The sequence below is a fragment of the Pleurodeles waltl genome, chromosome 5, assembly GCF_031143425.1.
Source record: "Pleurodeles waltl isolate 20211129_DDA chromosome 5, aPleWal1.hap1.20221129, whole genome shotgun sequence".
Taxonomy (NCBI): Eukaryota; Metazoa; Chordata; class Amphibia; order Caudata; family Salamandridae; genus Pleurodeles; species Pleurodeles waltl.
In genome coordinates this window covers 1,861,795,959-1,861,818,826 of record NC_090444.1, presented here as the reverse complement: position 1 = coordinate 1,861,818,826, position 22,868 = coordinate 1,861,795,959, and the positions used below count along the sequence as shown (strand labels likewise).

General features: G+C 48.0%; 1 protein-coding gene across 2 annotated transcripts in view; it reads left to right on the top strand.

The window, feature by feature from the left end:
- TMEM151B (transmembrane protein 151B) overlaps window positions 1-22,868 on the top strand; it is a 149,219-nt gene that overhangs the window by 49,430 nt on the left and 76,921 nt on the right. The gene's annotated exons all lie outside the window — the stretch shown is intronic.

The following is a 22,868-nucleotide window of genomic DNA, read 5'->3' as shown; positions in this document are numbered from 1 at the left end:
GAGTGAGGGCACTGGAGGGAGAGTGGTGAGGGAGAGGAAGAGGAGCTGGGGCGAGTGAGGGCACTGGAGGGAGAGAGGGAGGGAGATGAGTGAGTGTGGGCACTGGAGGGATAGTGGTGAGGGAGGGGAAGAGGAGATGGGGCGAGTGAGGGCACTGGAGGGAGAGTGAGGGAACTGGAGGGAGAGATGAAGTTAGAGGGAGATAAGTGAGTGAGGGCACTGGAGGGAGAGCGGTGAGGGAGACGGAGAGGAGCCGGGGTGACTGAGGGAACTCGAGAGATGTCAGTAGCTGTAACATGCCCTGTGAATGCCAGATGCCAGAGTCTCCCATCCTAAGCACAGGGAGACCTGAAGTGAATCGCAGACTCAGTCCTGCCGCGCGCAGGCAGTGATGTGTGTGGTGTCACATGACACCAGGACACATGCTGGCAGGATGCTCAGTGCATCGGCCTCTCCATGGCCGCCTTTCTGGTTCCCAGGTCTGCGCCCCGCCCTGCTTGGTCCCCTGGGAGTCAGTCATGTGGTCTCCATTTCGGCTCCCAGGCAGGGGCGTAGCGTGGGGGGTGCAGGGGGGCCGGCCGCACCGGGCGCAACATCTTGGAAGAGACTAAATCCACGGGTTAGGGGGCGCAAATTACTTGCCTTGCCCCGGGTGCTGACCACCCACGCTACGCCACTGCTCCCAGGTACCCCTTACGGGGGTGCCTCCACCCCAAATGCACTGCGCTTTGTCGATGTTTTCACACATCACTGAAGTCTAAGAACATCGTCTTTTCATCACATACAAAGGTGAAGCGGCGTTTGTAAAAACAAAGGAAAAACAGCCATCAAAATAGTGAAAACAAGCGTAGAACTGTTGTAAAAGGTTTGACGGTTTATCACTGCTAGCACGTGCACACGTGTGACCCCTAGCTTTAATATGTGGCCCTGGGGCATGTAACCGGGCATGTCGGGCCTAGGCCCCCTCGTGTCTAGCTCTCTGGAGAAGGTTATTTTGCCAGGTCGGAATGGCAGGTTAAAGCAGAGGCAGCCTGACATGTTGTACTTTGCTGCTGGCACAATCAGTGCTGCAGGCCCACTAGTGGCATTTAATTTACAGGCCCTGGGTACAGGTAGTACCACTCTACTAGGGACTTACTAGTAAATTAAAATTGGTTTATGCCCGATTAGCACACTTACCATGTTTAAAGCAGAGTGCTCAAGCACTTTATCACTGGTTAGTTGTGGTAAAGTGAGCCACTACCTAAAAGCCAGCAAAAATGTGTCACAAAACAGGAGGATGAGGTCTGGGGATGACTGTAGATAGGGCCAGGTCCAACGTGTGTGTGTGTGTGTGTGTATCTGTGTAGATAAACATATAGATATACAGATAGATATACAGATAGATAGATAGATAGAAACTTTGAAAGGGGGCTGTGCGGAACTGCTAGGACCACCACCTCCCCTGGACCTGCAAAACAAAATTGAAACTGGGAGGGGCCGCGCAGCCCCCCTCCTGGGCCATATAAGACACTGGGGACCACCTCCCAGGCTTGTCCTGTGATATTAATGGAGTGGGGATGCATGGCCCCTCTCCAGGAACCGTTAATAGCTCTGGGGACCACCACCCCCAGGGCTGGCTCCTGCTATCTCCTGAGGTGCCCACCCTCGGGACTTAGCTGTTTGCTTTCGCTTGGCAGGAGGTTTGATAGCTCCTGCCAAGCGTGAGTAAACAGTAACTCCACTCCAAGGGCCGGCTTTAGAGGGGTGCGACTGGTCCAGCCGACAGCCAGTCGTACTGTGCGCTGACTTGGAAGAGGGGCACTGTCCTCAAGCGGGGCGGGGCGCTGTGCTTCGCAATAACTTTCGATTTGAAAACACCTGCTGCAGAGTTCCTTGTGGAACAAACTTTCAAGCAGCAGTAAAAATGTCAAGGTAACTTGTGATTAATGTTCGTGGTAGTGAGAGAGAGAGCGTGAGAGAGATATTTGTGTTTTGTCTAGTGGTAGTTTTGACTCGCCATAAAGTAGTTACTATGCCTGTTGCAAAGAACCAATCTGTATTTTATGTAGCTGAGTGGATTAGTAAAGACAGCCTTTACCTGTGCTTTAAAACAAATTAAATGTATGTGAGAGAGGGGCTATGGCGAGATGAGGGGGACTTTTGCAGGGGGGTAGTGAGGGAAACCGAGGAGGAGGTCCCGGGGGAAGATTGTTGCACTGGGCGCCACCAGCACTAAAGCCGGCCCTGTCCATTCCCAGCGGGCAGGAGCAGAAAAACTGCTCCCGCTTGCTGGGAGCAGAGTTTTTTCATCTGTTTCCCTGCATGAAGAGCAATGCTCGCTCCCACAGGAGGCGGGGAGTGGGCTGGGACCGGGGGGAATTTAGGCTCCCACTGCAGTCCCCATCAATACACAATGGGTGACCTGGGTGGAGCCAGGGCACCTAGGTACAAGTGGCCGGGCCCTGGGTGATGGGGTCCCCAGGCCAAAATCAGCCCAGGGAGGTGGATGGCACACATCCTCCCTCACCTTCCAATAATTAGCCATGCCTAAGGGCCAAAATGTGCCCAGGAGGTTGAGGGGCACATGCCCCCCCCCATTCCATTAATTTGCCAGGCCCTTGGGGATGGGGTTTCCAGGGCCAAATTCAGCCAAGGGAGGGGGTTCAGGTGGCCCCCCACACCTGTTTAATAATTGTCCAGGCCCCAGGGAATGGCGTCCCCGGTCCCAAATTCGGCCTGGGGAGGGGGGCCGCATGGTCCCCCACTGCCTTTTAATAAATGGCTGGGCCTCGGGGGATGAGGTCCCCAGGGCCAAAATCAGCCCAGGGAAAGGGGTCATATGGCCCCCATGTCCCTTAAAATCATTGGGCAGGATGGATGGGGTTCCTGGGGCCAAAATTGACCAGGGGAAGGGGGCTGCATGGCCCCTTGCTCTTTTAATCATTGGCCAGGGCCTGAGGGATGGGGTCCACAGGGACAAAATTGGCCTCTTATTATGAGTGTCCCTGGGTGATGGGGTCCCTAGGGCTAATCATGTGCCCCCCCCTCATCTTTATGTAAATAAATGTCTGTGGGGGATGGGTTCGACAGGGTCAATAACAGCTTGGGGAGACGGGCTGCGTGGCCTACCCTTAAAATAAAATGCATGGCCCTGGGGGATGAGTTCCCCAAGCCCTAAGATGCTCAGGGAGGGAGGTCCTGGTTCCCCCTTTATGTAAATAAGTGGCCCGGGTGGATGTGGTCCCCGAGGCTGATTTATTTTTCGAAATGGCCCTGGGGTTCGGGTCCCCAGGGCCCAACAAGGCTTGGGTGGGGAGGGCCATGCGGTCCTCCCTCTGCTTAATTTAAATAAGTGGCACCTGAAGATGGGGTCCCCGGGCTGATGATGGCCCAGGGATGGGAGCCACGACCCTCTCCCCTTAGATTAAAAAAAAACATGGCCCTGGGAGAAGGGATACCCAGGGTCAGACCTTATGGCAAACCCGCTGCTAGGAGTTGTCCTGTGGCCAGGCCCTGCAGCCAACCGCACTGCTGCACATGGCTGAAGGCTGTGCATGGCATTACATTAAAAAAAAACACTGAGTGAAAAATTCACTGAAAAAAAAAATGGTTAAAGTAAACATTATAGTTAGGTGTGATAAAAATTATTTTATCTTTTGAAAAAACCTTACAAGTTCACTGAAAAAATTAAAAGGTTAAAGTACTGTTATAGTTAGGTTAATATGTCAGTTATAACATTAAGGTTTTAAACTAAAAAACTCAGAAATTCAGTTATAGAGAGCTAACCATAACGTGTTCCCCACCATGCGCTGCTTATGGCCTCACATATTACATCACTCATGACATGTCCTATGACATAATTGATGACATCACTGATGACATCTCAAATGACATGATTGATGACATCACTGATGACATCATCCAACAAGTGTGTTAGTTTGATTTATAATTTACATAGTGGCCTTTAACTACAATAGTACTTCTTTTTCTCAGTTTATAGAGCTTGTGTCCAGCTAATGGGTGCAAGTGTTTTCAGAACACATGTGCTCCTGATACATCATAGCTGTGTGAACACGTTATAAATGTTTGCAGGTGAAAGTTGACAGCTTGTGTTTAGAATGTTCCACAAACGTTTTTGTAGGCTCAGTAAAATACGTTTGCGGTGGATCAGAGATTCTACATACAACTTTCTAAGTGTTGTAAGCACCCTTGAGTTATTAGAAAGAATTGTGTCAGCATGACAGTTTCTACGTAACATAGAAAACTGTGCGCACACCAGGTATTAAGCTATGTGCCTGTTTTGCATTCTGAAGATGGTATATCTGTGAAGTGTTCACCACAGTAAGAAGAGTGCAGTTAGTATCATCTTTAGCACCTTCAGACGTTGCTTATTTTAAGCAAATAAGTGTCTTTGTTGCCACATGTTGCATAGAGTGTGCACTGTTTTGAGTAGATATTTTGTAATACTCTGTAGTGTATTTCACATGGGAGTTTTACTGTCTGCAAACAGTGTGGTACAGACCCTCTTCTCTCCTCATATCAATTTAATTTCTCAACGTAGGTTCGGTGACTGTCACGGGTTTGATACAGATAAGAGCTGTCTGTAGTCGGGCATTTGTTTTGCAAAAGACGTTTAGTATTCTTAGAAACTTGGCTTTCTCTGAACAGTTGCCTACAGAATAGACACTGTATGCAACGAGGGTCTCCCATATATCCGAGGTTAACTGTTAATGTGAACTAAGCTACATGTGAAGTGTATGGAATAGGGTCAATGTTACACATAATCCATGCTTTCCACCCCTAAGGGAGTTGTATCTGTGATGGTGTTATTGATGCCTCATATCCTTCTGAGCTATTTTGTACTTACTTTCAGAGCTCTATCGCTATACCTGTTTATAAAACAATATGTGCAAAAGTGTCATGAGTCATGTAATACGTGAGGTCATATGCAGTGCATGGTGGGAGCGCAAGTTATAAATGGTAAATTTCTGCATTTTTTTTTAGTTCAAACGTTAATGTTATCACTAACATACGCACCTAACTATAACGTTACTTTAACTTTATTTTTTCCAGTATATATATATACACAGCCTATTGGTGAGTCATAGTTAAGACCTAGTTTCAGATGTTCACCACTAGTACGCCACTCACTTCAGCTGTTGTCTTGAAAGTTTTGGGTTGATTCATCAAGCGTGGGCCGACAAAATAGAGGGTGGTCCCAAAATGATTTTCCCTATTCAATTTCCAACAGGGATTTTGAACACAACTACAGCCTGAACTCCTGAAAGGAATTACACCAAATTTGGCAGAAAGCAAGATCTTGGTCCTAAAAGATGTCTTTTTGTGATTTAGTGTAAATCTGTTTTGCAGTTTTGGAGTTGGTAAACAAAAAAAAATGTGTATATCTAGGGACGTGAAGGGTCCGCAGATCCCAGAGATCTCAAAATGAGACATGATGGGCTGCCACCACTTCAATCAGGAAGTGGTGATAGCCATCTTGGGACTTAGACTCAGCGAGTCCCAAAAAAAAGTTTAAGTAAAATTGAAAGGGGCAGGGTAATAGGTGGTGGGTTCCCACAGGGACCTCGCTGGGGCCAAAAAATGTTTTTTTTTTAAATTTATGCTCCCAATTTGCAGAGATTCCACTGCTAATTGGTTTAGAAAAAACAAGCACGGCATCCCGCTCTTGTTTTTAAATTTGCTCCCTGGGTCGTCCAGGAGCTCTACAGAGAAAGCAGAGTCCATCTTTTATTCTTTTAATTAATATGAGTATGCAAATATGCAAAATGACCTTGAAGCATCCCCCGTTCAGCCACTCCCCATGTACGTTAGTGGTAAGCAACAGTCTTCCCGCCTTTTTACAGCTTGATTTACAGCTTACCAAAAGAACCTGAGCGTTTGTGATGCAGAGTAACATGAGCACTAGTGATTGTGACGAGTGGAATCTCTCATGTCATCTCCTGGTGGGACCAGCGTCCATTCTTCATTCTTTTAATTACCATAAGTAATCAAATGCGCAAAATGACCTTAAGCATCGCCCATTTGGCCCTGCCCCGTTTACGTTAGTGGTATGCAGCAGTGTTCCCGCCTTTTTCCAGCTTAACAAAACGCCCGAGCATTCATGATGTCTTTATATGTGGAGTTAGAAATACAAAATCTGTACATGGTTGTACATCAATATTCTGTCTATGATACTTGTGTACCATGATATTCTGTAGCCAATATTCAGGATCCACCCTCTCATAACAGCCCCTGCCACCCTTAGCATCAGAGCTCTCCTGGCACATGAAGGGCCATTCTGCTTCTGAAGACATTGGGAGTCACAACCTCCACCCATCCTTGAAGGCTTACCTTTCAGCCAGATCCGAGCTGCTGGCGGTGGCCCTCCAAGCAGTGGTTCCCAACCTGTGGTCCCCGAATCCTCCTCAGGGGGCCCATGAGTGCTTAGAAAATGTAATATTATTAACAGATTAAGTCCCCAGCTTTCAGTAGTAACTCATTGGGGGTGGGGGTCCCCGGACACAATAATGATTCAGTGCGGTCCCCAGGTTCCAGTACTGATAAGGGGGGGGGGGGTCCACAGAAGTAAAAAAGTTGGGAATCACTGATATAGGAGTTTAAAGGGACTTACCCCAGTAGATTCCTGTGGCACTTCTCGACAGGTGAAGGCGAGGCAGAGATGATATTTATCTCACTGGCTTCCATACTTCTCAACGAAGACTTTCAGTATGCTCTTCAGGTTCCTGTTAATCCTTTCAGAGATGCCACTGGCTTCTGGACGGGAACTGGTGCTAGGTTGATAATTCAACCCACTGATATGCCACAGAAAGATGACCCAAGTGCCCGTGTTTTTAATGGTTTCCTCTTTGAAGACATGCATTAGGGACTTTGCCAGTAATTTGGTGGTGATAGACCTCAAGGTAACAACCTCCTGGTACCTTATGGCATAAACAACAAGAACAAAAATAAAGTGCTTGCCATTGCTGGTGGGGAATCCATGGGGGAATAGAATGTCGATACCTACCCGTTAGGATGGTACCCAGACCAGACAAGGGCAACCGAGGGAGCTAGGTTCAGAGTCCCTTCCTGCGTGATCCGAACTGTGTGTTCACGTTCCAGTGTGGGTCTCTAAAGTCAAGCATGATTGTTAAGCCAAACAATCCTGCCAAGCAAAGTGTGCCATGACAATTAGCATACCAGCCATCTCAAGGCACTTCCAGTGTGTGTGTGTGCGTGCGTCCATGCATGCGTGCATGTGTGTGTGGTGGTGGGGAGCATCCAGACACACAGCCCTCGCTGTCTATACCACGAAGATCATCCCAATGAGGCAGGTACAACTTTGGGGGTCCCTTGGCCGGTCATTGTTTGTGGAGGTGACAATGCCTAGCGGTTTGGGCTGAAGTGCTCCTTGTAGGGCCAAGAGAATTTGCGTACTTGGAGATGCACAAATGCAGTCAGTCCTAATTGGTGGTGCTCCAGCTCATTCTTAAGGTGGGGGGTGCCTTCCCCCAGCTTAAGAACATCACAGATACACAATGCTTCTCCAAGGATACACACAGACGATCACTAGTAGGTAAGGTGAACTGATGCAAACATCACATTTAATATTGTCACCTCTCTTCAGCCGCAGGAGCCCCCTTGGAAAAAGTGCAAATCCCCGGAGTCCCTGCCTTACATTGTTCCTCAGCTCCTTTATTTCCGGTCTCCAGAAATAAGTTTGGGTCAGCAGAGAAAAACGTAAAGTAGAAAAAAGACAATTTACTTTTGTGGTGAGAGTTCTATTGAGTTCTTGACAGTGAAGACATTGCCAAGACTAACACGTCTGTTATTCGTTCTTCTAGTGTGCAGCTGTACTAGCCTCCGTTCCACTACTGTACCATTGTACTGACCTCCGTTCCACTACTTTACCATTGTACTAGCCTCCGGTCCTCTAGTGTGCAGCTGTACTAGCCTCCGTTCCTCTAGTGTGCAGCTGTACTAGCCTCCGTTCCTCTAGTGTGCAGTCTTTGTACATAGCCTCAGGATTCTACAAGAATACTTTTAGTAGATCCCCATAAATGGGGTTATAAGCTCACTTGTGAGTGCATGCAGCTTACACTTGGGTGAGGTAGCTTGAATACATTGATGTATAGTTTAGACAACAGATGAACAGATTGAAATGCCAAATATGGCAGAACTGAGGCTATGTACAAAGAAATTATGTAATGCTTGGTCTCCACCTAATGTACATTGAGTGATCAATGTTAATGCACAAAACTGGTTGGTGGCATGTAGACATTACTCTGGACAGTGTATTAAAGAATATACATTATGTGTTGTTCACAGCCACAATAAGCCCATAGGAAGTCGTGGGCAACACACCCCAGATGAAACACGTTGGCTTGGCTGGAGTGATACTAATAAGAAAAAATAAAGAAGAATTTTTGGACTTTGTTGGGACTGAATTTAATTGTATTTACAATATATTTAAGAAGACATGTGCCTAGACTTTGTACATATCCCTAATAAAGTGCACTAGAGGTGCCCAGGGCCTGTAAATCAAATGCTACTAGTAGCCCTGCAGCACTGATTGTGCCACCCACATGAGTTGCCTTGTAAGCATGGCTCAGACCTGCCACTGCAGTGTCTGTGTGAGCAATTTTAAACTGCCAATTCAACTTCGCAAGTGTACACACTTGCCAGGCCCAAACCTTCCCTTTTTATACATGTAAGGCACCCTTAAGGTAGGCCCTAGGTAGCCCCCTGGTCAAGGTGCAGTGTATGTTAAAGGTGGGATATGTACTGATGTGTTTTATATGTCCTAACAGTGAAATGCTGCCAAAGTCGGTTTTCACTGTTGCAAGGCCTATCTCTCTCATAGGTGTACATGGGGGCTGCCTTTAAATATCCTTAAAGTTCAGTTTCCTTTTGAGAGCAGACGGAGATGTGGAGTTTGGAGTCTTTGAACTCACAATTTTAAAAAATACATCTTTTAGTGAAGGTGGTTTTTAGATTGTTAGATTGAAAATGCCACTTTTAGAAAGTGGACATTTTCTTGCTTAAACCATTCTGTGACTCTGCCTGCTTGTGCATTCCATGTCTGGGTCAGACTGACAGTTGGGCTGTTGTGAATTCCCTCTAGACAGTGACACAAAGGGAGCTGGGGTGCAGCCGGGGCATATCCTGATGGGCTATCTGAGTTAGAGTGGAGGGAGGAGTGGTCTCTTACACCTGAATGGGCTGTGCCTGCCCTCACACAATGCCGTCTCCAACCCCCTGGTGTGTGTCTGGAGCCTGGCCTGGGTCCTGTAAACAACAGAGACTTTTATTTGAAGTTGAGCAACTTCAAAGACAGAAAGGGGTAAAAGTAGTGGACCCAAAACCCCAGACTTTAGATATCTTCCAGATTTGCTTCTGGAACCAATAGGAACCTTTGCCAAGGAGAAGAGCTGAAAAGCTGAGGAGAAGTGCTGTCCCTGCCTGTGACTGTGCTTTGTTGGTCCATCCTGCAGTTCCTGCTTCTGCCTGTGAAAGGCGACAAATACTGGAATTTGTGGTAGATTCCTCTCAAGAGGAATCTCCAAGGGCTTGTACTGAGCTTGCCTCCTGTTGTTTAAGTCTCAGGGCCATCAAAGACTTTCCCTGTCAGCACGTGGACTCTCTGCTGAGACTCCTGTCCTTCCAAGTGGTGTCTAATTCAAACCCTGGGTTCTTGAAGGGAGGAGCTGGTGGAAAATCAAGAAAAAACGAGTGAACCGACTTCGGACGACCCTGGACTGACGCCGCTGCTAGATTCCGTAATGCCACCTGCATACCACAGGCCCGATGTCGCAGCAGCCCCGTCGAAGTCCGCAATTCTGTGAGTCCAGAAGAGCCGTGTCACTGACTTCCATGAGACCCGACTTTGCCGCACCATGCCGTGACCTCCATATATCAACCCTGCCAAAAGTGTGCAGATCCGCCGGAAGTGCGCGGATCTAGTGCTTTGCATCAATGCTGCCTCACCTCCACCGCTTTGCAGGAAGGACCCAATGCCTCTTCTTGACACCTCCACTCCTCCGCTCCTCCGCATCGGAAGTGACGCTGCATCGGATCCAGCGAAGCCACATTCCCCGACTATGTGCACCGGCTTGTTTCCTCATTTTCAGAAGGTGCTATACCTGGGGGTCCCTGTGACTCTGTGACTGGATCCATTAGCGTCAGATTGTTGGGAATTACTCCGCCATGACACCGCGATATCACCTTATTGAAGCATTTATCTTTCTAAGCGATATACTGAAGTTTCATCTTTTAAAAATTCATAACTTCGCTTGCGTATGTTGGATTTTTGTCAGTTTGGTCTTGTTTTGTTTAGATAACTATTGGCTAATTTTCTAATCTGGTGTTGAGTAATTTTTTGGTGTTTTCACTGCATTACTGTGTGTGCTGGTACAAATACTTTACAAATTGTTTCTGGGTGAAGCATTTCTGGTTGTGGCCAGCCACCAAGGGGTTGCGGGGTAAACCGGGGTGTGTTTCTCTTTTGCCCTGACTAGAGTGAGGGTCCTTGCTTGGACGGGGGAAACCTGACTGCTAACCAAAGACCCCATTTCTAACAGTGCCATTATACTACCCTCAGTTCCTGTAGTGTGCCATTGTACTCACCACTGTTACTCTAGTGTGCCATTGTACTAACCTACGTTCCTCTAGTGTGCCATTCTACTAGCCTCCATTCCTCTAGTGTGCCATTATACTAACCGTCGTTCTTCTAGTGTGCCATTGTACTAGCCCCGGTTCCGTTAGTGTGCCATTGTACTAACCTACATTCCTCTAGTGTGACATTCTACTAGCATCCGTTCCTCTAGTGTGCCGTTGTATTAGCCTCCATTCCTCTAGTGTGCCATTGTACTAGCCTCCGTTCCTCTAGTGTGCCGTTGTACTCACCCCCGTTCCTCTAGTGTGCCATTGTGCTCAACTCCGTTCCTCTAGTGTGCCATTGTACTAGCCTCCGTTCCTCTAGTGTGCCGTTGTACTCACCCCCGTTCCTCTAGTGTGCCATTGTGCTCAACTCCGTTCCTCTAGTGTGCCATTGTACTAGCCTCCGTTCCTCCAGTGTGCCATTGTACTAGCCTCTGTTCCTCTAGTGTGCCATTGTACTAACCTCCGTTCCTCTAGTGTGCCATTGTATTAGCCTCCATTCCTCTAGTGTGCCATTGTACTAGCCTCCGTTCCTCTAGTGTGCCATTATACTAACCGTCGTTCCTCTAGTGTGCCATTGTACTAGCCCCGGCTCCGTTAGTGTGCCATTGTACTAACCTCCGTTCCTCTAGTGTGCCATTATACTAGCCTCTGTTCCTCTAGTGTGCCGTTGTACTAGCCTCCGTTCCTCTAGTGTGCCGTTGTACTCACTTCCATTCCTCTAATGTGCCGTTGTACTCACTTCCATTCCTCTAGTGTGCCGTTGTACTAGCCTCCGTTCCTCTAGTGTGCCGTTGTACTAGCCTCCGTTCCTCTAGTGTGCCTTTGTACTAGCCTCCGTTCCTCCAGTGTGCCACTGTACTCAGCTCCGTTCCTCTAGTGTGCCGCTTACTAGCCTCCGTTCCTCTAGTGTGCCGTTGTACTACCCTGCGTTCCTGTAGAGTGCCATTGTACTCATCTCTGTTCCTCTAGTGTGCCATTGTACTAGCCTCCGTTCCTGAAGTGTGCCATTGTACTCACCTCTGTTCCTCTAGTGTGCCATTGTACTAACCTCCGTTCCTAAAGTGTGCCATTGTACTAACCTCCGTTCCTCTATTGTGCCATTGTACTAACCTCCGTTCCTCTAGTGTGAGACTGTACTAACGTCGGTTCCTCTAGTGTGCCATTGTACTAGCCTCAGTTCCTCTACTGTGAGACTGTACTAACATCCGTTCCTCTACTGTGCCATTGTACTCATCTCCATCTCTCTAGTGTGCCGTTGTACACACCTCTGTCCTCTAGTGTGCTATTGTACTAGCCTCCGTTCCTCTAGTGTGCCATTGTACTAGCCTCTGTTCCTCTAGTGTGCTGTTGTACTAGCCTCGGTTCCTCTAGTGTGCCGTTGCACTAGCCTCCATTCCTCTAGTGTGCCATTGTACTCAGCTCAGTTTCTCTAGTGTGCCGTTGTACTCACCTCTGTTCCTCTAGTGTGCCATTATACTCACCTCCGTCCTCTAGTGTGCTGTTGTACTAGCCTCCGTTCCTGTATTGTGGTATTGTATTAGCCTCTGTTCCTCTATTGTGCCTTTGGACTAGCCTCCATTCCTCTAGTGTGCTGTTGTACTAACCTCCGTTCCTCTAGTGTGCCATTGTACTAGCCTCCTTTCCTCTAGTGTGCCATTGTACTCACCTCCGTTCCTCTAGTGTGCCATTTTGCTCACCTCCGTTCCTCTAGTGTGCCATTGTACTAGCCTCCGTTCCTCTAGTGTGCCATTGTACTAGCCTCTGTTCCTCTAGTGTGCCATTTTGCTCATCTCCGTTCCTTTAGTGTGCCATTGTACTAGCCTCCGTTCCTCAAGTGTGCTGTTGTACTAGCCTCGGTTACTCTAGTGTCCCATTGTACTAGCCTCCGTTCCTGTAGTGTGCCATTGCACTAGCCTCCGTTCCTCTAGTGTGTCATTGTACTACCCTCCGTTCCTCTATTGTGCCATTGCACTAGCCTCCGTTCCTCTAGTGTGCCGTTGTACTCACCTCCATTCCTCTAGTGTGCCATTGTACTAGCCTCCGTTCCTCTATTGTGCCATTGCACTAGCCTCCGTTCCTCTAGTGTGCCGTTGTACTCACCTCCGTTCCTCTAGTGTGCCATTGTACTAGCCTCTGTTCCACCAGTGTGCCATTATACTAGCCTCGGTTCCTCTAGTGGCAAGTTACACTAGCCTCGGTTCTTCTAGTGTGCCATTGTACTAGGCTCGGTTCCTCTAGTGTGCCGTTGCACTAGCCTCCGTTCCTCTAGTACGCCGTTGCACTAGCCTCCGTTCCTCTAGTACGACGTTGTACTCACCTCTGTTCCTCTGGTGTGCTATTGTACTCGCCTCCTTTCCTCTAGTGTGCTGTTGTACTCACCTCCTTTACACTAGTGTGCCATTGTACTAGCCTCCATTCTTCTAGTATGCCACTGTACTCTCCTCCGTTCCTCTATTGTGTGACTGTACTAACGCCCGTTTCTTTAGTGTGCAATTGTACAAGCCTCTGTTCCTCTTGTGTGCCAATGTATTGCTTCTGTTCCTCTAGTTTGCCATTGTACTAGCCTCCGTTCCCCTAGTGTGCCATTGTACAATCCTCTGTTCGTCTAGTATTCCATTGTACTAGTCTCCGTTCCTCTAGTGTGCCATTGTACTAGCCTCTGTTCCTCCAGTGTGCCGTTGTACTAGCCTCGGTTCCTCTAGTGTGCCGTTGCACTAGCCTCCATTCCTCTAGTGTGCCATTGTACTCAGCTCCGTTTCTCTAGTGTGCCGTTGTACTCACCTCTGTTCCTCTAGTGTGCCATTATACTCACCTCCATCCTCTAGTGTGCTGTTGTACTAGCCTCCGTTCCTGTATTGTGGTATTGTATTAGCCTCTGTTCCTCTATTGTGCCTTTGGACTAGCCTCCATTCCTCTAGTGTGCCGTTGTACTAACCTCTGTTCCTCTAGTGTGCCATTGTACTAGCCTCCGTTCCTCTAGTGTGCCATTGTACTAGCCTCTGTTCCTCTAGTGTGCCATTTTGCTCACCTCCGTTCCTTTAGTACTAGCCTCCATTCCTCTAGTGTGCCGTTGTACTAGCCTCCGTTCCTCTAGTGTGCTGTTGTACTAGCCTCGGTTACTCTAGTGTGCCGTTGTACTCACCTCTGTTGCACTAGTGTGCCATTGTACTAGCCTCCATTCTTCTAGTATGACACTGTACTCTCCTCCGTTCCTCTAGTGTGTGACTGTACTAACGCCTGTTTCTTTAGTGCGCCATTGTACAAGCCTCTGTTCCTCTTGTGTGCCAATGTATTGCTTCTGTTCCTCTAGTGTGCCATTGTACTTGCCTCCATTCTTGTAGAGTGCCATTGTACTCATCTCTGTTCCTCTAGTGTGCCATTGTACTCACCTCTGTTCCTCTAGTGTGCCATTGTACTAACCTCCATTCCTCTAGTGTGCCATTGTACTAACCTCCGTTCCTCTATTGTGCCATTGTACTAACCTCCGTTCCTCTAGTGTGCCATTGTACTAGCCTCCGTTCCTCTACTGTGAGACACTACTAACGTCGGTTCCTCTAGTGTGCCATTGTACAAGCCTCTGTTCCTCTTGTGTGCCAATGTATTGCTTCTGTTCCTCTAGTGTGCCATTGTACTCACCTCCGTTCCTCTAGTGTGCCATTTTGCTCACCTCCGTTCCTCTAGTGTGCCATTGTACTAGCCTCCGTTCCTCTAGTGTGCCATTGTACTAGCCTCTGTTCCTCTAGTGTGCCATTTTGCTCATCTCCGTTCCTTTAGTGTGCCATTGTACTAGCCTCCGTTCCTCAAGTGTGCTGTTGTACTAGCCTCGGTTACTCTAGTGTCCCATTGTACTAGCCTCCGTTCCTGTAGTGTGCCATTGCACTAGCCTCCGTTCCTCTAGTGTGTCATTGTACTACCCTCCGTTCCTCTATTGTGCCATTGCACTAGCCTCCGTTCCTCTAGTGTGCCGTTGTACTCACCTCCATTCCTCTAGTGTGCCATTGTACTAGCCTCCGTTCCTCTATTGTGCCATTGCACTAGCCTCCGTTCCTCTAGTGTGCCGTTGTACTCACCTCCGTTCCTCTAGTGTGCCATTGTACTAGCCTCTGTTCCACCAGTGTGCCATTATACTAGCCTCGGTTCCTCTAGTGGCAAGTTACACTAGCCTCGGTTCTTCTAGTGTGCCATTGTACTAGGCTCGGTTCCTCTAGTGTGCCGTTGCACTAGCCTCCGTTCCTCTAGTACGCCGTTGCACTAGCCTCCGTTCCTCTAGTACGACGTTGTACTCACCTCTGTTCCTCTGGTGTGCTATTGTACTCGCCTCCTTTCCTCTAGTGTGCTGTTGTACTCACCTCCTTTACACTAGTGTGCCATTGTACTAGCCTCCATTCTTCTAGTATGCCACTGTACTCTCCTCCGTTCCTCTATTGTGTGACTGTACTAACGCCCGTTTCTTTAGTGTGCAATTGTACAAGCCTCTGTTCCTCTTGTGTGCCAATGTATTGCTTCTGTTCCTCTAGTTTGCCATTGTACTAGCCTCCGTTCCCCTAGTGTGCCATTGTACAATCCTCTGTTCGTCTAGTATTCCATTGTACTAGTCTCCGTTCCTCTAGTGTGCCATTGTACTAGCCTCTGTTCCTCCAGTGTGCCGTTGTACTAGCCTCGGTTCCTCTAGTGTGCCGTTGCACTAGCCTCCATTCCTCTAGTGTGCCATTGTACTCAGCTCCGTTTCTCTAGTGTGCCGTTGTACTCACCTCTGTTCCTCTAGTGTGCCATTATACTCACCTCCATCCTCTAGTGTGCTGTTGTACTAGCCTCCGTTCCTGTATTGTGGTATTGTATTAGCCTCTGTTCCTCTATTGTGCCTTTGGACTAGCCTCCATTCCTCTAGTGTGCCGTTGTACTAACCTCTGTTCCTCTAGTGTGCCATTGTACTAGCCTCCGTTCCTCTAGTGTGCCATTGTACTAGCCTCTGTTCCTCTAGTGTGCCATTTTGCTCACCTCCGTTCCTTTAGTACTAGCCTCCATTCCTCTAGTGTGCCGTTGTACTAGCCTCCGTTCCTCTAGTGTGCTGTTGTACTAGCCTCGGTTACTCTAGTGTGCCGTTGTACTCACCTCTGTTGCACTAGTGTGCCATTGTACTAGCCTCCATTCTTCTAGTATGACACTGTACTCTCCTCCGTTCCTCTAGTGTGTGACTGTACTAACGCCTGTTTCTTTAGTGCGCCATTGTACAAGCCTCTGTTCCTCTTGTGTGCCAATGTATTGCTTCTGTTCCTCTAGTGTGCCATTGTACTTGCCTCCATTCTTGTAGAGTGCCATTGTACTCATCTCTGTTCCTCTAGTGTGCCATTGTACTCACCTCTGTTCCTCTAGTGTGCCATTGTACTAACCTCCATTCCTCTAGTGTGCCATTGTACTAACCTCCGTTCCTCTATTGTGCCATTGTACTAACCTCCGTTCCTCTAGTGTGCCATTGTACTAGCCTCCGTTCCTCTACTGTGAGACACTACTAACGTCGGTTCCTCTAGTGTGCCATTGTACAAGCCTCTGTTCCTCTTGTGTGCCAATGTATTGCTTCTGTTCCTCTAGTGTGCCATTGTACTCACCTCCGTTCCTCTAGTGTGCCATTTTGCTCACCTCCGTTCCTCTAGTGTGCCATTGTACTAGCCTCCGTTCCTCTAGTGTGCCATTGTACTAGCCTCTGTTCCTCTAGTGTGCCATTTTGCTCATCTCCGTTCCTTTAGTGTGCCATTGTACTAGCCTCCGTTCCTCAAGTGTGCTGTTGTACTAGCCTCGGTTACTCTAGTGTCCCATTGTACTAGCCTCCGTTCCTGTAGTGTGCCATTGCACTAGCCTCCGTTCCTCTAGTGTGTCATTGTACTACCCTCCGTTCCTCTATTGTGCCATTGCACTAGCCTCCGTTCCTCTAGTGTGCCGTTGTACTCACCTCCATTCCTCTAGTGTGCCATTGTACTAGCCTCCGTTCCTCTATTGTGCCATTGCACTAGCCTCCGTTCCTCTAGTGTGCCGTTGTACTCACCTCCGTTCCTCTAGTGTGCCATTGTACTAGCCTCTGTTCCACCAGTGTGCCATTATACTAGCCTCGGTTCCTCTAGTGGCAAGTTACACTAGCCTCGGTTCTTCTAGTGTGCCATTGTACTAGGCTCGGTTCCTCTAGTGTGCCGTTGCACTAGCCTCCGTTCCTCTAGTACGCCGTTGCACTAGCCTCCGTTCCTCTAGTACGACGTTGTACTCACCTCTGTTCCTCTGGTGTGCTATTGTACTCGCCTCCTTTCCTCTAGTGTGCTGTTGTACTCACCTCCTTTACACTAGTGTGCCATTGTACTAGCCTCCATTCTTCTAGTATGCCACTGTACTCTCCTCCGTTCCTCTATTGTGTGACTGTACTAACGCCCGTTTCTTTAGTGTGCAATTGTACAAGCCTCTGTTCCTCTTGTGTGCCAATGTATTGCTTCTGTTCCTCTAGTTTGCCATTGTACTAGCCTCCGTTCCCCTAGTGTGCCATTGTACAATCCTCTGTTCGTCTAGTATTCCATTGTACTAGTCTCCGTTCCTCTAGTGTGCCATTGTACTAGCCTCTGTTCCTCCAGTGTGCCGTTGTACTAGCCTCGGTTCCTCTAGTGTGCCGTTGCACTAGCCTCCATTCCTCTAGTGTGCCATTGTACTCAGCTCCGTTTCTCTAGTGTGCCGTTGTACTCACCTCTGTTCCTCTAGTGTGCCATTATACTCACCTCCATCCTCTAGTGTGCTGTTGTACTAGCCTCCGTTCCTGTATTGTGGTATTGTATTAGCCTCTGTTCCTCTATTGTGCCTTTGGACTAGCCTCCATTCCTCTAGTGTGCCGTTGTACTAACCTCTGTTCCTCTAGTGTGCCATTGTACTAGCCTCCGTTCCTCTAGTGTGCCATTGTACTAGCCTCTGTTCCTCTAGTGTGCCATTTTGCTCACCTCCGTTCCTTTAGTACTAGCCTCCATTCCTCTAGTGTGCCGTTGTACTAGCCTCCGTTCCTCTAGTGTGCTGTTGTACTAGCCTCGGTTACTCTAGTGTGCCGTTGTACTCACCTCTGTTGCACTAGTGTGCCATTGTACTAGCCTCCATTCTTCTAGTATGACACTGTACTCTCCTCCGTTCCTCTAGTGTGTGACTGTACTAACGCCTGTTTCTTTAGTGCGCCATTGTACAAGCCTCTGTTCCTCTTGTGTGCCAATGTATTGCTTCTGTTCCTCTAGTGTGCCATTGTACTTGCCTCCATTCTTGTAGAGTGCCATTGTACTCATCTCTGTTCCTCTAGTGTGCCATTGTACTCACCTCTGTTCCTCTAGTGTGCCATTGTACTAACCTCCATTCCTCTAGTGTGCCATTGTACTAACCTCCGTTCCTCTATTGTGCCATTGTACTAACCTCCGTTCCTCTAGTGTGCCATTGTACTAGCCTCCGTTCCTCTACTGTGAGACACTACTAACGTCGGTTCCTCTAGTGTGCCATTGTACAAGCCTCTGTTCCTCTTGTGTGCCAATGTATTGCTTCTGTTCCTCTAGTGTGCCATTGTACTTGCCTCCATTCTTGTAGAGTGCCATTGTACTCATCTCTGTTCCTCTAGTGTGCCATTGTACTCACCTCTGTTCCTCTACTGTGCCATTGTACTCATCTCCATCTCTCTAGTGTGCCGTTGTACACACCTCTGTCCTCTATTGTGCTATTGTACTAGCCTCCGTTCCTCTAGTGTGCCATTGTACTAGCCTCTGTTCCTCTAGTGTGCTGTTGTACTAGCCTCGGTTCCTCTAGTGTGCCGTTGCACTAGCCTTGTAGGAGGCTGGACTGGCTTGTAGTGAGTACCTAGGGGTACTTGCACCTTGCACCAGGCCCAGTTATCCCTTATTAGTGTATAGGGTGTCTAGCAGCTTAGGCTGATAGATAATGGTAGCTTAGCAGAGCAGCTTAGGCTGAACTAGGAGACGTGTGAAGCCACTACAGTACCACTTAGTGTCATATGCACAATATCATAAGAAAACACAATACACAGTTATACTAAAAATAAAGGTACTTTATTTTTATGACAATATGCCAAAGTATCTTAGAGTGTACCCTCAGTGAGAGGATAGGAAATATACACAAGATATATATACACAATAGCAAAAATATGCAGTATAGTCTTAGAAAACAGTGCAAACAATGTATAGTTACAATAGGATGCAATGGGGACACATAGGGATAGGGGCAACACAAACCATATACTCCAGAAGTGGAATACTAACCACGAATGGACCCCAAACCTATGTGACCTTGTAAAGGGTCGCTGGGACTATTAGAAAATAGTGAGAGTTAGAAAAATAACCCTCCCCAAGACCCTGAAAAGTGAGTGCAAAGTGCACTAAAGTGCCCCTAAGGACAAAGAAGTCGTGTTAGAGGAATAATGCAGGAAAGACACAAACCAACAATGCAACAACGCTGGATTTCCAATCTGGGGTACCTGTGGAACAAGGGGACCAAGTCCAAAAGTCACAAGCAAGTCGGAGACGGGCAGATGCCCAGGAAATGCCAGCTGCGGGTGCAAAGAAGCTTCTACTGGACAGAAGAAGCTGCGGTTTCTGCAGGAACGCAAAGGGCTAGAGACTTCCCCTTTGGAGGACGGATCCCTCTCGCCTTGTAGAGTCGTGCATAAGTGTTTTCCCGCCGAAAGAACGCCAACAAGCCTTGCTAGCTCCAAATCGTGCGGTTAGCGTTTTTGGACGCTGCTGTGGCCCAGGAGGGACCAGGAGGTCGCAAATTGCACCAGGAGGTAGAGGGGACGTCGAGCAAGACAAGGAGCCCTCTTAGCAGCAGGTAGCACCCGGAGAAGTGCCAGAAACAGGCACTATGAGGATGCGCGAAACGGTGCTCACCCGAACTTACACAAAGGAGTCCCACGTCGCCGGAGACCAATTTAGAAAGTCGTGCAATGCAGGTTAGAGTGCCGTGGACCCAGGCTTGGCTGTGCACAAAGGATTTCCGCCGGAAGTGCACAGGGGCCGGAGTAGCTGCAAAAGTTGCGGTTACCAGCAATGCAGTCTAGCGAGTGTAGGAGGCTGGACTGGCTTGTAGTGAGTACCAAGGGGTACTTGCACCTTGCACCAGGCCCAGTTATCCCTTATTAGTGTATAGGGTGTCTAGCAGCTTAGGCTGATAGATAATGGTAGCTTAGCAGAGCAGCTTAGGCTGAACTCGGAGACGTGTGAAGCTACTACAGTACCACTTAGTGTCATATGCACAATATCATAAGAAAACACAATACACAGTTATACTAAAAGTAAAGGTACTTTATTTTTATGACAATATGCCAAAGTATCTTAGAGTGTACCCTCGGTGAGAGGATAGGAAATATACACAAGATATATATACACAATAGCAAAAATATGCAGTATAGTCTTAGAAAACAGTGCAAACAATGTATAGTTACAATAGGATGCAATGGGGAAACATAGGGATAGGGGCAACACAAACCATATACTCCAAAAGTGGAATGCGAACCACGAATGGACCCCAAACCTATGTGACCTTGTAGAGGGTCGCTGGGACTATTAGAAAATAGTGAGAGTTAGAAAAATAACCCTCCCCAAGACCCTGAAAAGTGAGTGCAAAGTGCACTAAAGTTCCCCTAAGGACAAAGAAGTCGTGTTAGAGGAATAATGCAGGAAAGACACAAACCAACAATGCAACAACGCTGGATTTCCAATCTGGGGTAAATGTGGAACAAGGGGACCAAGTCCAAAAGTCACAAGCAAGTCGGAGACGGGCAGATGCCCAGGAAATGCCAGCTGCGGGTGCAAAGAAGCTTCTACTGGACAGAAGAAGCTGCGGTTTCTGCAGGAACGCAAAGGGCTAGAGACTTCCCCTTTGGAGGACGGATCCCTCTCGCCTTGTAGAGTCGTGCATAAGTGTTTTCCCGCCGAAAGAACGCCAACAAGCCTTGCTAGCTCCAAATCGTGCGGTTAGCGTTTTTGGACGCTGCTGTGGCCCAGGAGGGACCAGGAGGTCGCAAATTGCACCAGGAGGTAGAGGGGACGTCGAGCAAGACAAGGAGCCCTCTTAGCAGCAGGTAGCACCCGGAGAAGTGCCAGAAACAGGCACTATGAGGATGCGTGAAACGGTGCTCACCCGAACTTACACAAAGGAGTCCCACGTCGCCGGAGACCAACTTAGAAAGTCGTGCAATGCAGGTTAGAGTGCCGTGGACCCAGGCTTGGCTGTGCACAAAGGATTTCCGCCGGAAGTGCACAGGGGCCGGAGTAGCTGCAAAAGTCGCGGTTCCCAGCAATGCAGTCTAGCGAGTGTAGGAGGCTGGACTGGCTTGTAGTGAGTACCAAGGGGTACTTGCACCTTGCACCAGGCCCAGTTATCCCTTATTAGTGTATAGGGTGTCTAGCAGCTTAGGCTGATAGATAATGGTAGCTTAGCAGAGCAGCTTAGGCTGAACTAGGAGACGTGTGAAGCTACTACAGTACCACTTAGTGTCTTATGCACAATATCATAAGAAAACACAATACACAGTTATACTAAAAGTAAAGGTACTTTATTTTTATGACAATATGCCAAAGTATCTTAGAGTGTACCCTCAGTGAGAGGATAGGAAATATACACAAGATATATATACACAATAGCAAAAATATGCAGTATAGTCTTAGAAAACAGTGCAAACAATGTATAGTTACAATAGGATGCAATGGGGAAACATAGGGATAGGGGCAACACAAACCATATACTCCAAAAGTGGAATGCGAACCACGAATGGACCCCAAACCTATGTGACCTTGTAGAGGGTCGCTGGGACTATTAGAAAATAGTGACAGTTAGAAAAATAACCCTCCCCAAGACCCTGAAAAGTGAGTGCAAAGTGCACTAAAGTTCCCCTAAGGACAAAGAAGTCGTGTTAGAGGAATAATGCAGGAAAGACACAAACCAACAATGCAACAACGCTGGATTTCCAATCTGGGTACCTGTGGAACAAGGGGACCAAGTCCAAAAGTCACAAGCAAGTCGGAGATGGGCAGATGCCCAGGAAATGCCAGCTGCGGTTGCAAAGAAGCTTCTACTGGACAGAGGAAGCTGTGGTTTCTGCAGGAACGGAAAGGGCTAGAGACTTCCCCTTTGGAGGACGGATCCCTCTCGCCTTGTAGAGTCGTGCATAAGTGTTTTCCCGCTGAAAGAACGCCAACAAGCCTTGCTAGCTCCAAATCGTGCGGTTAGCGTTTTTGGACGCTGCTGTGGCCCAGGAGGGACCAGGAGGTCGCAAATTGCACCAGGAGGTAGAGGGGACGTCGAGCAAGACAAGGAGCCCTCTTAGCAGCAGGTAGCACCCGGAGAAGTGCCAGAAACAGGCACTATGAGGATGCGTGAAACGGTGCTCACCCGAACTTACACAAAGGAGTCGCCGGAGACCAACTTAGAAAGTCGTGCAATGCAGGTTAGAGTGCCGTGGACCCAGGCTTGGCTGTGCACAAAGGATTTCCGCCGGAAGTGCACAGGGGCCGGAGTAGCTGCAAAAGTCGCGGTTCCCAGCAATGCAGTCTAGCGAGTGTAGGAGGCTGGACTGGCTTGTAGTGAGTACCAAGGGGTACTTGCACCTTGCACCAGGCCCAGTTATCTCTTATTAGTGTATAGGGTGTCTAGCAGCTTAGGCTGATAGATAATGGTAGCTTAGCAGAGCAGCTTAGGCTGAACTAGGAGACGTGTGAAGCTACTACAGTACCACTTAGTGTCATATGCACAATATCATAAGAAAACACAATACACAGTTATACTAAAAGTAAAGGTACTTTATTTTTATGACAATATGCCAAAGTATCTTAGAGTGTACCCTCAGTGAGAGGATAGGAAATATACACAAGATATATATACACAATAGCAAAAATATGCAGTATAGTCTTAGAAAACAGTGCAAACAATGTATAGTTACAATAGGATGCAATGGGGAAACATAGGGATAGGGGCAACACAAACCATATACTCCAAAAGTGGAATGCGAACCACGAATGGACCCCAAACCTATGTGACCTTGTAGAGGGTCGCTGGGACTATTAGAGAATAGTGACAGTTAGAAAAATAACCCTCCCCAAGACCCTGAAAAGTGAGTGCAAAGTGCACTAAAGTTCCCCTAAGGACAAAGAAGTCGTGTTAGAGGAATAATGCAGGAAAGACACAAACCAACAATGCAACAACGCTGGATTTCC